At 52.4% G+C, this 15,955-nt stretch overlaps 1 long non-coding RNA gene across 1 annotated transcript in view; it reads left to right on the top strand.

Annotated features, from left to right (window-relative positions):
* LOC143377935 (uncharacterized) overlaps window positions 1-15,955 on the top strand; it is a 63,382-nt gene that overhangs the window by 7,784 nt on the left and 39,643 nt on the right. Inside the window, exon 2 of the long non-coding RNA XR_013087444.1 lies at window positions 10,136-10,259. This is a non-coding gene — a long non-coding RNA (uncharacterized LOC143377935). The remainder of the gene's footprint in view (window positions 1-10,135; window positions 10,260-15,955) is intronic.

Raw genomic sequence — 15,955 nt, forward strand, 5'->3', positions numbered from 1 at the left:
CCGGGGGCAGCTCGTCATTAGCGGCCACGATTAATAGGATGACAGTGGCTCGCGAACTCTTAGAGCGACGTAAACTCCTCGTTGATTAATAACCCTCGGGGAACAACGTCTACCGGCGCGGCGGGCGAGCGTAGCTGTCGCTGCTTCGCACGAACACTCCTCTCAGCTTTCAGCCGAAGCAACGGAACGCGCGCGCGACCTACGCGCGACAACGTGGCAATAGTCGCGAATACTTGAAGAGGATGCTGAATTTCACAGCGAGGTACAGAGTCACCGGGGCAGAATCCGATAGACGGGAAAGCGTTAATGCGTTCATTGGCAGAGCGTCGGCGTCGGCGTCGTTTGCAACGGGGTTACCTCCCAGCGACTCCATTACCCCCTAGAATTACATAGAACCCGAAATAGCGGTGCATCTGTGTGGTGTTTGTAACAACGCACTATCAAGCAAGCTGATTAACATCGGCAGGCAGACAGGCACCCCGCGAAAGCGCGCACAAGGTCGGCATACCTATCCACCGGCATAGGAAGCGCAGAGGGGGTTGGTTCCCGCCACCGCGCCCCTGTGATGGGTGTTGCGCGTAGAACGCGGCATAAATATGTAAGAGCTACCCCCCTCGGGCCGTCAGCCCCCTTTGGTACCCCGTCCCTCTTCTTCCTGTTTCGCACCCCCTGCCCACCTCTCCTTGCCCAGACCTTGCGCAACCCCCGTGAGAGAGGCGTGGGTGACGTCAGAGAGCCACGTCACTGGCTGCGTGCAACGTCAGTGATCGAAGCCAGCTGAACGGACTGTGTCAGAACGAAACCCCTGAAACTTGGTCGGTCGTTCGTTCGGTTCGGTCGTTGCCTTGCATGTATTCATGAGATACTGTAGTAGCGATCTGGAGGCACTGCTAGAATCAATCCTCGCGTACAAGCGTCACGGCGCCACGGGGCTTTCTTTTTCGCGCCCATCGCTTGGTCCACAGATTTATTTGCTAGCTAAAAGAAATTTTCGTAGCTCTGCGACCTTCTCGAAGAATTGTTACTAAATAGAGGTAGGTACACAGACGCTTTCGATTTGTCTTTGCATGTTTCGCATTTGTTGAGTCGAAATTTCCTGTTCGCTCGACATCCGCCCGTTGGCACCGAAGAGAAAAGATCGATCCGCGGGTCGATCGGGGAGGTTTCGTGCCATCCACTTGAATGGTGGAGAGGAAAGGAAGAGGAAGAGGACGGGGCAAGGAAAGGTGCTCATTGTGATGAAGCATGAGTCTGACCTAGTCGGGTAGTGGGGCAGGTCGCAGCGGATGATACATACATATTTATGTCGTGCACCGCGTACCTCCACCACCGCCGGCGCCTCCACCGTACTACCATCCGACCAACCAACCAACCAACCAACCAACCCACCAACCCCTCCCTGTCTCTTTCTCTTTCGCCCAAACACTCTCACTCTCGTTTCCTCTCCTTTTCTCTTTGGCTGTTCTTCGTCCGCCTCGCGCCCGCTTCGTGCTACCCCTCGCGCTGCCGGTGTGGAAGACCAGGCAGGAAAGCAGGAAGCCAGCCAGGGTGCCATTGGCCTTCGCTCGGTCTGGGTTGCTAATCAGGACGCGAAGGCGAAGGTGCGCATCCTGAGCACGCGCCGTTTCCACGTTGCTGTTGAAAAGCACCACGAGGATGCCACGTGAGACGAAAGCGTGAGGATTCCTCGCGAAAGTGGAACGCGAAACGGGCCGCGCTCGCACTTCCAACCCGCTGTACGGTTCACGGTTACCCAAACTTTCGCCACGCGCCTCCGTGTCATTTGCCCCCCATGAAAACGAATGCCACTAATTTATTAGAGCCCGTTGCAAACTTGCCCGACTTCGGAGAAACGTAATAGCGGGAGCTTGAACAGGAGCCTTCACGCTGCCCGTAGGAGACACGATTCCCCCGGAGGGACACTGATTCGTTTTATTCGACAGGTACGATAAATGATCACCGATCTACCGACGGATAATCCCCGAGACATTACGGATAATGGTTGGTGCGTTCAAGCGCGATATCATCCGCAATAGTCGCGGGTCGCGAGTAAACGAGCCCGTGACAAAGGCGCGTTTCACGCGCAGCAATGGTCTTTAGCTGGAAGGCAGAGCCGGTACCGGTCGGTCTTAAGGTGACGGACAGGCGACTCGCGCATTTGCATACTCGACGATGCACGCGCGAGCTTGCATCGACAGGTACCGCATCGGCGGCGGCGTGGCGCGTAAGGAACGATTACCGCGCGCTCCGGAGTCCGGATGCCGGTTCATCCTCGTGCGACAAAATGATGCGCGTCTCACGCCACTCGTCGTACGCTTCGATTTCTCTTGTTTTCCCTTGCTCGCGTGCGACAGAAACACGGAATCCCCTTGGTAATCTTCCCTCGCAGCTTGCCCCTCTGCCCCGACGAACCTTCTTCCGAGTACTTTAACCACTGGAAACCGAACCATCGGTCTTATTTTCTAAATTTATTGCTCGCACGGCTGTTATTAAACAGACTGCTCCCGATTGGTCGCTCGATCGTCCTTTGTGGTTTGTTGGAAAGCTTCTCCTTGGTCGTTTAGCGACCGGGCAAAAAAAGAATCACTTAGCCGGGAGTAGAGATTGCTCGCGAAGGCCGGGGCGACAGGACTCGGTCGCGCACCGACGTAATTACAGACCCGTTAATCGACGATAATAAAAGCTTATGCCGGATTTGTGTGAATTTACGAGGAACAGCGATGCTCGGGACTCGCGCGTTCACGGCGAAAGGGAAGAACACGAAGAAGAGGCGGTTGGTCGAGGGTGTAGGGGGGGATGCCAGGCGGAGGCGCGCGTCGTCACGGATTACCCAGGATGCGCGTGTCTTCCCTTTGCCAGCTCTCGTCCATCCCGATGGAAATCGCCCAAGAAAAAAACACGTACCGTCGGTTACATAAAGGTTCGTGCGACCGGTCTGTCGCTTACGCCGCGTACCTGGCAATGAGATCCCCGGGATTCGTCCGGAGATCGAGTGATAGGGATGCGCTTCCTCCAGCACGATTAAGAAAACCTCTTGTCGAACATACCTACGGGTAGGTATAGTCCGTGAGAATAAGCGTGTGGAATCCTTTGAGCGCTCGCGACGCGACAGTGTGTACGTAGGTATGGAACAGAATCGATGCGCTCCCTCGAAAACGGCCGAGGAATTTCCCTTGTCTCCTTGGAGGGTGGTTCGGCGTCCTCGGCGACACGAGCGCGGTGCATCGGAAGTAGCGTGTTAACGGGTCGAGTGTCTTCGCAAGTAGGGGTTAATTAAGAAGGAGAGCGCGGACGGAAGATTCGAGTCGCTGGTCGCTAGTTGGATTGCACCGCAGCGTAGTTATTAGGTCATTCCATAAGTAATGCGGTATTTCGAGGGTCGTGTGGTAATTGGGGGCGCTTTTATCCGACTTGAGGCCTAACACGGATTCGTTAACCGCGGCAACCATCGAAGACACAAAACAAGCCGCAACGCTGCGAAAAGACGAGGGTCGGACGTCGCCCTAGCTGCTCCCGGCAGCGGCTTCGCAAACATTTCAAAAGTGCTGATACGCTGCAAATCCGCCCTCCGACATCCGCCCACGGAGATACCGCGGGTCATCGAGTACAATTGAACTTTGAAGATTTCGCGCAGTCCCCTAATAACAATGAGATTCGGAGCGACCGAGTTGAGTAGTCCGGCGGGAGCGGGAAGGGTAGTGGGGTGCACTCCCGATCCCATCGATGCGATCGAGCGTCGTGACTGGTTACGCTCGATTTCCAGCGGGATCGAGCTACAGCCTTCCTCGAAATTAGAATTTCCTCGTCCGAAATTCCAGCCTCTGTCGCTCCTGCTTTATTTCGAAGGAGCAGGTGCGAGCGGTAAGTCAAGAAAACTTGGAAAATGAATGGGGGTTGAATATCGCGAGCGGGAAAGGCTCTCGAAGGTCGACGCGGGGATTTTTGTTAGGCGGTGTTATTGAACGACGGGAGGTGCGCGGAGCTAACACGGAGTTTCCCTCGGAGCTTCGGAAGGTATGGGTGTATGTACTCGAGGCAGAGCCAGGAGGAAAGCCAGGAAGCGGAGAAACGACGAGAGAGAGGACGAGAGGGAGCCGAGCGTGAAGAACGCGAACCGGGTAAAGCGCTCGGCTGCAATTTTTCTCGCTACATACGTGACGGGAGTAGAAACGAGTCGGGAAAGGAGCAGATACGGGAAAAGGGCGCAGAGCGGGAGGAAAAAAAGTCGCCTGCGAATTTCCGGCCATCGCGACGATGACCAGTCTGATGGCTCCGAACCGGATTATTCGCGTGGGATTTTTCAGCTTTGAAAATCATTGCTAGGTATTTCGCTTTCCGTGCCGCTCAACGTCCACGATCCCGACGCACAAATGTTTCCGCAGATTGGAATACATTGGGAAGAACAGAGTCGCGCGAGACGGATGGGACAGATCTGTTAAATCTCAGACAGACGGCGCAATCTTAGCCGAGACGGGAAAGGGGGATGGATTTCCGCGAGGAGAAGCGTCAGGAGTAAATCAGACACTATCGGAATCCGTATTAGATCAGTAAGCCTGATTCGCATTGACACGTATCGTGCCTCTGGGGCGGAAAATATGATTGCTTCGTCTCCGTTGTCTAGGTGGGTAAGCATCGGGGAGGACGAGGATGGGATTAATGCCACCCTCGGGAATCCACGTGGCTTTCCCACCTTCGACGCGCTTGCTCTCTCCTCCGCCTTACGTCTCGCAATTTTATACCTCGCAGTTTTAAGACTGGCGTACCTTTTACGGAGATTAGTCCTGCTTCGTTCGAGTTACATTGGCGCCAGTTCTTCTGGTACAGAGAGCTGTACGTTGAAAATCCTGTCGAAAGCAATGATTTTTATCGGTGACTCAACCCCTTCTGGAAAATCAATAGCCCTGGGCCAAGTCGAACGATCCGTCAGCCTTCTGGAGATAAATAAATCAATCCAGCATGGACTATCTCGACATCGCTGCGGACGATTTAGCCTACGGTACCCTCTGGCGGGGGCTGCTTCCGGCTAATCTGTTGGCAAAACAACGTCGGGGTCCCGATAAAGGAAACACGTGCGATTTATATAAAAGTTGGACAATCGATCGGGTGTCAGCCATGGAATAGGAGCAATGGAAAGTTATCGGGATCGATAAAAAGTCTCGCAATAAGCTATCGATATGGCGGCAACGTCGTTTTATTGTGTCACGTGCGAAGCCACGCCGAGCAACCCCTCCGCGTCTATATATCAGTCGCGTCAGAGGGGAGACGTCGATATCCCCCGATCAATCATTAATAAGGCCTGAAACCCCAAATACATAAGGAGGGCGAGGCGCCTCTCTCTCCCTCGCTTTCTCTTTGACGCGGTGCGACGCGACGCGACGCGCTGCCAAACAACCGGCAACTGCTCCGTGCCGCCACGAATTGATGGAATTTTATATTTTCCTTGCGTGATTTCTTATCCCCGTTTCCACGGACCGTCACGTTTTCGGTTTTGCTCGACGCCCGCGCCCGCCCGTCCGCCCGCCTCGCCGGAGAGAGCGAGTGACTTTACGCCGCACCGCCGCGATTTATAGCGTCGAGCATCGCAACACGGTTTTGAACTTATCGCCGAACAACGCTATTCCACAGCGATCTTTTTCTTTTAACGGTACAGTCGATCCTTTTATCGCCCCCCCCCGTCTATTCTCTCCAAACGAAATCTATCTACCTATTGGAATCGATTCGAGCACTCGATTCATTGTTGCTTTCAGTAGCGTACCCAGCACCCGGTGCCCGGTAAGTCGCGGCGGAAAATACTCCAAATACGTCCATTTACGCGGCGAGGGATATCAATAAATCCTCGATTCGAATGCGAACGTAGTCAGACGTGTTTGGACGTGATTGTGATTTTCAAATTTCTGCGTATCCCACGCATTTCGTCGGCCACCCCTGTCGTTTCCAGCGGATTCCCTGGGGGAGACACGGGGGTTGGTTACGATCCAGAAACGAGTAGATATCGAGTTGCGGTTTAAAACTCGTCGTTTCTCTCTCCCTTGTCTCTTCTCGATCGGCAACGACCCCATCAGGAACTCGGGATTCAGCAGGCTGATCAGCAGAAATGCGCAGCCCTTGCCTTCACTTGCACTCACGAGAGCCACCCTCGAGTACGAGTCGATGTCTTTACAGTCGATGACTACCCTCTTGTTGCCGGCGAACCGGGAACGGGGGAGGGACGATGACAGCGGAAACTAGAATTCGCTTTTTGACATTCGTAACTTCCCCCTTCCCGATGATCGCGAGAGGAGATTCGTGGGTTGGATACATCCCCGTTTATTTGTAAACGGACCGAAGCCCTCTTTACATAAATGTTTACAAAGGAAAAAGAACTTTACCTAATATAACAAAAGATAGACATGCTAAATTTAAGTGGTTGTAGTCCTGCTCTAGATCTCAATGCGCGTTCAGGTGCGTAGAAATTGATTTGCATAAAAAGAGAGGGACAATCAATATGGTTATTGATTAAATTAAAAATAAAGAAATGGTCGGATATTCCTCTACGCGCAGCTAATGTTGCGAGCTTGACTGTGTGTAATATCGTAGAGTAATCATGATCGAATATTGACATAGGGTTATATGAACAGAATCTGAGAAATTTATGTTGCACTCTCTCAAGCATGATTTCGTGATTAAAGCGTTTCAAGGGACGAACAAGGGTAATATATAGCAATCTTAGTGTGTGAATTCAATGAAAATCATTGGAAAAACGTAGTATGAAACCAAGTGTTCTTGAAGCCGAGTTAACAATATAAGAAATATGGTTGGAAAAGTCGAAAGTTGAGGAGAAATGAATACCTAAGTCCTTAACTTCACTTATTCAGGAGAGAATATCGTAATTGAGACGGTAAGGATATAGGAAGGATTCAGAACAACGGGAGGACCGCATAACATGGGATTTTTCAATATTGAGATCCATACCATTCCTGTTATACCAGTCGCAAAAACGATCTAGGTCTGCCTGTAATCTGGAAGCATCATCAATGGATGCGATGCTTCTGAAGATTTTGAAATCATCAGCGAATAGGAGGAACTTATAATATTGGAAAATGGTAGTTAAGTCATTTTTGAAAATTATGAATAGTAGAGGACCTAGGTGGGAGCCTTGAGGTACACCAGATAAAACGCGAATCGGAGATGATAGGCCACTACGTATACGTATAATTTGAAAACGATCAGTATAGATTACCCTTGCAGTCCAAAGCTGACAGCTTCTGAATTAAAAGAGAATTATTTACATTATTCTCTATCGTTATTATAGTTTCCGTGAACGGTCACTGGAAATTCTTCAAGTTGTCGCGAGGAACGAGGGAAAAGGTTTTCTATATAAGGATCGTTTGTCTCCCAAGACGGTGAACAAATGGATTTCTCATTAGGCGCCTGTTTCTCGAGCAAAACGATGAATCGATGATTTCCTCGCCACCCCAAGGTCTTCTCTGTCCCTTGTATTATTTCCCATAGTTTCATAGTGGGTGACCGTGCGTTGTCCCGATTAAAAGCAACGGCGTGGTGCATGTAGAAGGAGGTTAAAATATCGCAGCGAGAGAGCGCGCGGGTCCCACTCGGGCACGGCGAAGAATAATGCACGCCACAGAAGCAAAGTCACACCTGATAGGCATGACTATAAACATCCTAAAGGAAGACAAACGCGCGCTCGATACTGCGAGGTAGAACGTTGCATCATTGATGCGGTCTATTCCCCAAACGACGGTACATCCGGCGCTAAGGTCGTGGTTTATCTGGCAATAACTGTGAAATATCTGTGCCGCCGATGCACCGTGTCGTGGCTGATTGGCGCGAACCGTTGCACCGCGGTAAATCTCGCTCTCCTCCTCGTCGTTCCCTCTCGTTTCCTCCCCTCTTGTTCAGATCGGTGCTTTATAGACCTCGGCTTTGGAGCTGTGGCTTGGCGCCGTCGACGCCACCGCCGCTTTAGAAACGGCGCAAGATTGTTTCAAAGTCGTTGCTATCGTTCGTAGTAAATCACCGAGGGAATCGTGTTGAAAAGGGGGCACGAATCGAACCGATGTCGATCGAAGGATCGCGAGAGGGCCTGATCCGCTCCCGTTCGCCACGGCGAAGCGGGTCGGGCCCTCCTGGTCCGCGCGATGGTAGCCGGAGAAAGAGGGAAAGAGAGAAAGAAGCTGAGATCGTGGCGGCCCTATAAGGGCCAGACGGCGGCTATAAGACCCTTGGGCAGTAACAATGCGGCCTGCGCTCGGCTCCGCGGTGTCTCGTAAATATAAATGATGCCGCGACGCGGTTATAGCCGTGCTACCGTGTGCAACCCTCTGTGCGTATACGCGTACGGACATAAAACGCCCGGTGCGTAGACGAGCTTCTTCTTCGCTTCCTCCCCTTTTCTCGCCTCTCCTGCTCTCCTCGAGATTCATTTCCCGCCACTTTGAGCACGCATCGCCAGTCGATCCTGCCGCTCCGCAGCTTTTGTTTTGGCACTCCTCCTTTTTCCTCGACGTCCGATAGATCTCCAAGATTCCACCGACCCTTAAACGCGGTTCAGGAAGAACTGTCTTGTAAAGAGCACGGCGATGGGATAGCGCGCGTAAGTGGAGAGCCAAGCCGTGGGCGGTTGGCCGCGTTGAAAGTCACGAGGTCGGGCCGAAAGACGAGTATCACTCCGGAGCGAAGAAGCAGGGTATAGGAAGAAAAGTGGACACTAGCGTTCGATCGGATCGGTTCTCGTAGGTGTTCATCTCGGCTTTGGTATACTTGGAGGAAGGAACTGGAAGGAAAAGGGGAATGAGAAAGAGGGAAGACAGAGGCGAGGGCGGAGGTGGAGGTTAAAAGTGGCGTTAGAATGCAGTTGCGGGTAAGGGGGAAAGAGAGTCGGAGGGAAGGAGAGAAGGAGAGAAGGAGAGAAGGAGAGAAAGGCAGATAAGGTGGAAGGTGCTGGGAGGCGGAGAAGAAAGATCGAGGACGAGGGCGAAGGGAAAAGAGGGCGGGGACGGTCCATTAGGCGGTATCGGGACCATCGCACGGTAGCACCAACGCTCTCTGCATCTCAATGCTTTCGCCCCTAGCCGAACGCGAGGCTCGTCGAGGGCCGAACAGAGGCGATTTTCGGCCCTCGTCGCGTCTTCCAACTTTGAACGCGAACCATCGTTGCGCGCTGACCGCGTTCAGCCTCGTCTCGCCTCGCCTCGAGGAATCGACACCCAAAAGAAAAAGCCAACCACGTCCTGCGTTCTACCGGGCCAGGCCGAGGCCCTGCAGCTGCCCAACACCGGTAGCCTCCGGCGGCCACTGCGAGGCGCGGCGTCCTCCTCTGATCCGGCCTCATGCACCGATGCATCCTCCGCGTTCTCTGCGTCCAATCTTTGGGACCTGCCGATCCGAGGAGGACTTTCCGCCAATTTCCTTCCATTCCATTCGATTCCATCCGTCCACTCAGCCTCGTCACGCTCGCCAGCTTCTCGTCTGCCTCTAAAAAGACACCGGTTGTAACCACGCTATCTTTTTATCGACTGCGGAGACGCCTCGAAATGTTAATTCTCGCGGGCCGCTGTTTTTAGGAAACCTGAAATAAAAATAAATCTCGACCCATCCGCCGAAGCATACTTCAACCTGTCAGGGCCCAGATTCTTACCTCACCGACACTTTTTTCCCCCCATCCGAAAGCGACCGGACTTCATCGTCGTTGATTTGGCGAAATCTCTGCGCGCTCTCCCTCTGCCTCTCCTTTAAGGATTCTCTCGTAAATATGAAAGAGTCCCGCGGAGCTCTCTTTTTCGAGCGAAGGACATCGCTCGACGAGACGAGACGAGCCGAAGGCGGTGTGGCAAGTCGAAGCGAGTCGGCGACGACGACGACGACGAACGCGACTAGATTTTCCTGTCAATAAATCAAGCCTTCTACCATTGGCTACCATCGTCGCCGTCGTTCCTCGGCTCTGGTTCCTTCGTACCGGTCCGCAATAGCCAGAAAAACAGAAACTTACCGTGCTCCGCGTAATCTCGCGCGATGATGCGCTTATCGGCCCCAACGATCTTCTTTCCCGGTTTCCCGCTCCTTCCGACGAGACATTCGAATAATTGCGGAAAAAGCGCCTCGCAAGTAACTACAATGTCGATGCTTCTTGTTTCAGATAATTGAATTTCCTGGCAAGATGGGAGGGTAACGACAAAGAGCGAACAGCGAGCAACAGCTACGAACATGGGAGAGTGGTTTCATCGAGCAACCTGCTGTTAATCGACGGGCAGCGACGATCGGTAAGCGATACATCTTCTCGGAACCGTTGCGTGGATCGTTGAAACGAACGGCCTCGGCGCAAAGAAATTACCCGCGCCAAAGAATGTGGATCGCCGCGAATTAATTGCCGGACATAGAGTCTCGATCCCGTCCTGTACGCGCTATCGCGGTCGAAAAGGTATGGACGCGTTTAAACCGCTATCGCGCGGCATCTTTTACCGATAATTTAAAAGCACGGCTCCGAAACACGAGCCACCGTCCACGCGAAGCTTTCGAAACGCAAAAGCCGGCTCCGCAGCCTTCTGGTAAAACGGTCACGAGTGACACGCGATCGCGAGAATCCGGCATCGACTCGCAGGGAGGATGAGTAGGTGAACGTGAAGCGTAAATTCTTGCCGCTGGAAGAATTGCGGGGTAAATAATCGATGTCTGGCCGTGGACGATCGGTGGCGGCGGGGCAGGGCAATCAGGAGGAGCGTACGGGTGGATAAAGTGAAACGGCGTGGTCGCGCGTTTAATTGGAGCTTCTGACGCGTTTCTGGCATTAAGTATGATGTTGCGTTGAGTTCAATTAAAATGGAAATCGGGGATGGCCGTGTCCTCGCGTCTTCGTCGCTCTCCAACGTGTGTGTAGCTTGGCCTCGTCCTTCTTCCCCCTGGTCGTCTCGAGTCCTCCACACACGTACGAAACAGCCGCGGCCGGTTGTTTTCGCTCGTACCGACTGATCCTTGGAGCCTCCTCCACCCTCTCCTCCTCTTTTCGTTGCGCTGGCCTGGCATGGCCGAGAGAGCCCCACATCGTCCTTGTTCCTTGTTCCTTGTTCCTCGTCCTGTTCCGTGGACGCTCCTCGTGCCGCGGACTCGGCGCATCGGAGCTCGGAGGGTACCATTCGTGTGTCCCGATCTGAAAATAGTTGGGTGCTCGTCGGGGCCCCTAATGAACCCGAGATTAGAAGTCAGCCCCGAGCTCGAACGGTAGATACCGGGCGCAATTAACACTGAAATATCATCGGTGTGGGTCCGTTAGGGACGCTACACGCTGGCCGTGTCTCTCAGCTGGGGCTTCTCTCGCGGAGGAGAAAGAGGGATCAGAGCCCGAGACAAGGGACCAAAGGACCGGCCAATTTTATGGACTCCTAAATTAGCCGATCCCTGCTCGCCGATTCGCGCCAGCTCGCCGAGCGTCAAGCTGCTCGTTACGCGCCGGAACGTCTCTCGTGCCTCGTGGAATCGGGCTTTCGGACAGCTGTCCATTTCTATCGGTGATTCATCTTTCTCACGCTGGCGATCTGACGGCCTCTTCTGTTCCGCGTTGGCAATCGGCGCCGAGCCAACTTTAATTAATTCGCCATGGGATAATAAGTGGTCGGAACTCGCGAGACGATCGGACGGTCGGCGGGTGCATTACCGTCCAAGAGCAAATAGCCGGCTTATCCTTCGAAATCGTTAGACGGGGACGCGTCTAATAGAGCGGCTGTGCTTGCCTCGGCCCGCTCCGGTTTAAGGTTGCTCCTGTTGCGCCGGTTGCCGCCGTGCGTGGTCGAGAGAGCAGACCGACTACCCGGTGGTAGAGGCTTAATAAGACATCGTGACTCGGCGTAACGTCAGGCCCTAAGTGATCGGTTAATTGTACATTAAACCGTACATAATAGAATTATCGACGAAGCAGCTGGAGAAAGAGAGAGAGAGAGAGAGTAGACAGACGGGAAGCACGAGACGAAATCGTTTCGTTTCGTTTCGTTTCGTTTCGTTTGATTTCGTTTGGAAGGTGAAGCTTGTACTACCGATCCCTCGCGTGGATCAGCCTCCATTTACAGTCCATCGCTCCGACTCGGAGAGTATACTTTGGACGCCTTTTTCTTCCTTGGATCGTTCCGAACTCGCGCCAGTGAGTTACGCAATCCGATGATTACCTTCCAGATTACCTTCCACTTCCTCGATAAAGTTGTTATTGATTTCGCGCTTCTCGTTTACGATCGCGCGGCCCGTAACGCGAATTTCTTCGCAATTAAGGAAGCGTGCAACGAATTTCGATAGCGTTGCATCGCTCCCAGCTACGCCAGATCGTGTCGCGCCCGACGAAGACGTAGAATCCGTGTGTATTCACTTCGGCTCCCTCCTCGGGCTGCTATTATTATCTCGGATCACGTCATTCCTTTCCGAGTTTCGTAAAATTCAATCTATTAATTGCCCGTTGATCTTCTCTATTAATTATCAGGGCTGGGTAATTAGTACGTACACGAGCGGGAGCGCAACGAACGCGACTCGTTTCTAAGGCGCCTCGCGAATCGTGAGCAGCCAATATTAATCTTATATTCCCGCGGTGGCTCAGTCTGGCAGTGCAGCAGTTTGATACCCAGTAACCTTAACGCAATCAGTCACGGCACGTTACGATGATTTCATTCGCGTCTAGCGCTATTAATTATCGCTCGAGTAGGCCGTAAGCTTCGTATAAACACGGATCTGGCACGTCGAAATAACTAATACTACTTGCGGCTAAAGAAGCTGGAGTAATTAATGAAGTGCTCTGCGATACCATTTTAGTCGAACGCGTACGACTGGTTCTGCGTAGAACGTAGCAGGTATGCATGTATGTATGTATGTATGTATGTACGCGGCATCGAGCTCGCCTCGTCGCCATTTAAATAACGAGAATCATCCTGCCTCTTACTACGTCCCATAGTCAGCAACGTTTACGCTCCTTCAACATTCCGGCGATTTTACCGCTGTTCCGTTTGTAAACGGTTAAAAATATCCGGCAGCGCGCAGATAGACAAGAAGGACAAGAAGGAGAAGGAGTTTGGCAGAATAGGCTGAAAGCCAAAAAGGTGGACACGCGAAGGATCGTGCGATCGAAGAGAATGGAGCCGAAGTTGAGGGGAAAAAATAAGAGAAGGTAGCAGCGGAGGCAGACAGGTTGCAAGGAAGAGATTGCACGATCGGTTCCCGGAGCTAAGCGCGTTAACCACGAAGAGCTCGTTGGGGAAATATGCGGCTGTTCCTCGGAACCCGTGCGAGAGATCCCGGGAGCACGTGCTTCTTCGGTTCGTTTATTAACCGTGGGTTAATTCGTCGTTTAGAAGCCGACCGGCGGTCGGTAGCTGGCGGTCAGCCGTTGCCGGTCGCTCGCATTATAAAGCGAAATGATCCCCCGATAGGGATTCATTAACCATCGTTAATTAAGACATTATCACTTCATAATGATCTCGGGACCGAGGTTTAATGAATGAATGAAACACGCCTCATAAATAATTAATCCGTCGATTACGCTCTAGCCAGCGAACGCGGCCGCGGGCCGCGGGCCGCGGGCCGCGTGCCTCGTCCAGGTTGGACGCGAAAACGACGGAGAACCGTCGCGATTTCACAAGGTAAATCATCCTCGAGGGCCCAGGGTAAAGCGCGCTCGCGCGATTCGAACGCGTCCACCTCGCAAGTAGAACGAGGACAATATTTCCTTGGGCGTCTCTTACTCTCGCCCCGCGATACCATGCCTGCATACTTCTAATTGGACGAGCCGCCGTTCAACGGCCGAGATCTCGCGATTTCGGCCCAGGGAATCTGACCCATAAAGCAAGAAAGCATGAAAGCATGAAAGCATGATGCATACTCGCTGAGCTAAGAACGAAAGTGCAGCTGACCTGTAACGCCGCAAACAGCCGACGCGACGCAAACACCCCCACGGGATTACCAAGTGCACCGATGCCGGCCGCGAACTAGAACCATCGATTCTTGGTCTTTCCCTCTTTCTTTTCCATTTGTCCCTTCCGAGAAATTCATTATTGGCGGCGCTTGTATCTCGATGCGCAATTTGCACGTGACGCGGTCACGTAACGTGGCTTGGCGCGAGCGCACGCGCGGGAAGCACTTTATTTATGGTCCTCTTCGGCCGTTCGTTAATCAAACGGTCGCAACGGAATCGTTGCATGTACGACTTGCCGGCGCTACTGTGTTTTCAATTGATCTCTCGCGTGTAACTTAAATCGTACGGACGCGATCGTCATTTATCACTTCGGCTATCCAGCGATTATTTTATTATCTCTGTGGATCGTTCTGCTCAGCAAATTGACCGCGAAATTACACGGCACTGGCAGTTTCGGGCCTCGCTTCGAGTGGCCAGCAACCGCCGCTCGCACGGCCACGGTGCCAGCACGATTTTGCGCGCAAACGAGCCGGTCTTCCGCGAGGTCGGCACTGTCAACTGTCCGTTGACACTTGCCCCGGAGCCGGTGTGCCTTAATTCAAAACGCGTATCGCGAAAAGTCACCAACACGTACCTATCTACATTGGCTTCCTACGTCGTACCTGTTCCTCCTTATTCCCCTCTTTCTACCCCTTCGCCTCGCGGGCCTGCCAGAGCACCGCTTAGTTACGTCTAGATATACCGGAAAATCCGGTATGTGACACGACCTGCCCTCCCCGTTTCGTAAAGCGTCTTTTTTCGTCCTGCTCGTCCTTTCAACCGCGAGAAACGCCAACGTAACTGAACCAGTTTCACGGTGTAACGTATTGCCGCGAGGGAGATCGCGTCGTATCGCACCGCGTTCCTCGCGCGTAACGCGGCCTCTAGCCCCGCGAAACGACACGCGCAACCCCGATCAGAACCTCGAAAGTTTATCGGTTGGCACGTGCCTGACCCCCTCGAGCCTCGATCCGATTCAGCCTGTAGGAGAGACACCGAATAATTTTCCGTTTAATTTGGCTCGGACAGACGGCCAAGAAAATATCGCCAATGCGGTAAACACGGGGGCAAAAAGGGACATTGTAGATTCGACCGGAATGATCGATCACGAAAAGAGCGATCCAAGAAATAGCCTCTTTTTGGTCAATGAATGAAAATGATACCTTAATCACAACGAAGTTTCAAGTTGAGGTGAAAATTAGTTTCTGAGGTATGGGAGGTCAAAGAATTGAAAATTCATTGACGCAACAGCCGATACGCTTCGATGTACGGACTTTTACGTTTTATGTCAGTCGAATAATTTAAAGAATTGTTGCCAAGGGTTTTGCTGACTGCTAACAACGAATTTCAACTTAGATTTTCAAAATTCATAATGACCGATTTAATATAGCGAATCTATGTGAAAACATATTCTAATTTTCATAAAAGCCGTGTATTCTGATTGATGGAATGTCAATATACATGTTTACTTACGCCCGTGGTCGCTGAGTGACTCTGCATTAGCGACATTCAGCAGAATCCCTGGGAACAATTTTTTAATTATCGGACTCACATAAAAGTCCACACGGACTGGTGCTTTAATGAATTTTCACTGCTTTGACCTCCCATATCTGAAAAACTAATTGTTACCTCAGCTTGAATTAAAGCAGGCCTCATTTTTGGGTCAGTCTTTGCCTGGTTGACTTTAGATCGTTCCGCTGATCCCCTGGACTTTTCTCTCTCCCCTTTCTTTCCCCGGGGTTTTTTGCTTTCGTGGTGCAACGCGACACAGGTTACGCTTGTCTCGAGACGCGATTACCATACGATCTGCATATCCCTTCGCCACCTCCTCTCGTCAACTACTTCCCGTAGCTGTAAATAGTCTCCGGCCGCATTGCCGATCGGAACGTAAAATTCCCGCGCCAACTCTACGCTGCATTTAAATATGTAACGCGACCACGGCTCTCCAGAGCGTTTCAGAGACCGTGACGGCGTTGGCGAGCTCGCGTCCCGCGATACCCTACTGAATGGCAGTTTGGTGCACAATGGACGATGGCG

This window comes from Andrena cerasifolii, chromosome 16 (assembly GCF_050908995.1).
Source record: "Andrena cerasifolii isolate SP2316 chromosome 16, iyAndCera1_principal, whole genome shotgun sequence".
Taxonomy (NCBI): Eukaryota; Metazoa; Arthropoda; class Insecta; order Hymenoptera; family Andrenidae; genus Andrena; species Andrena cerasifolii.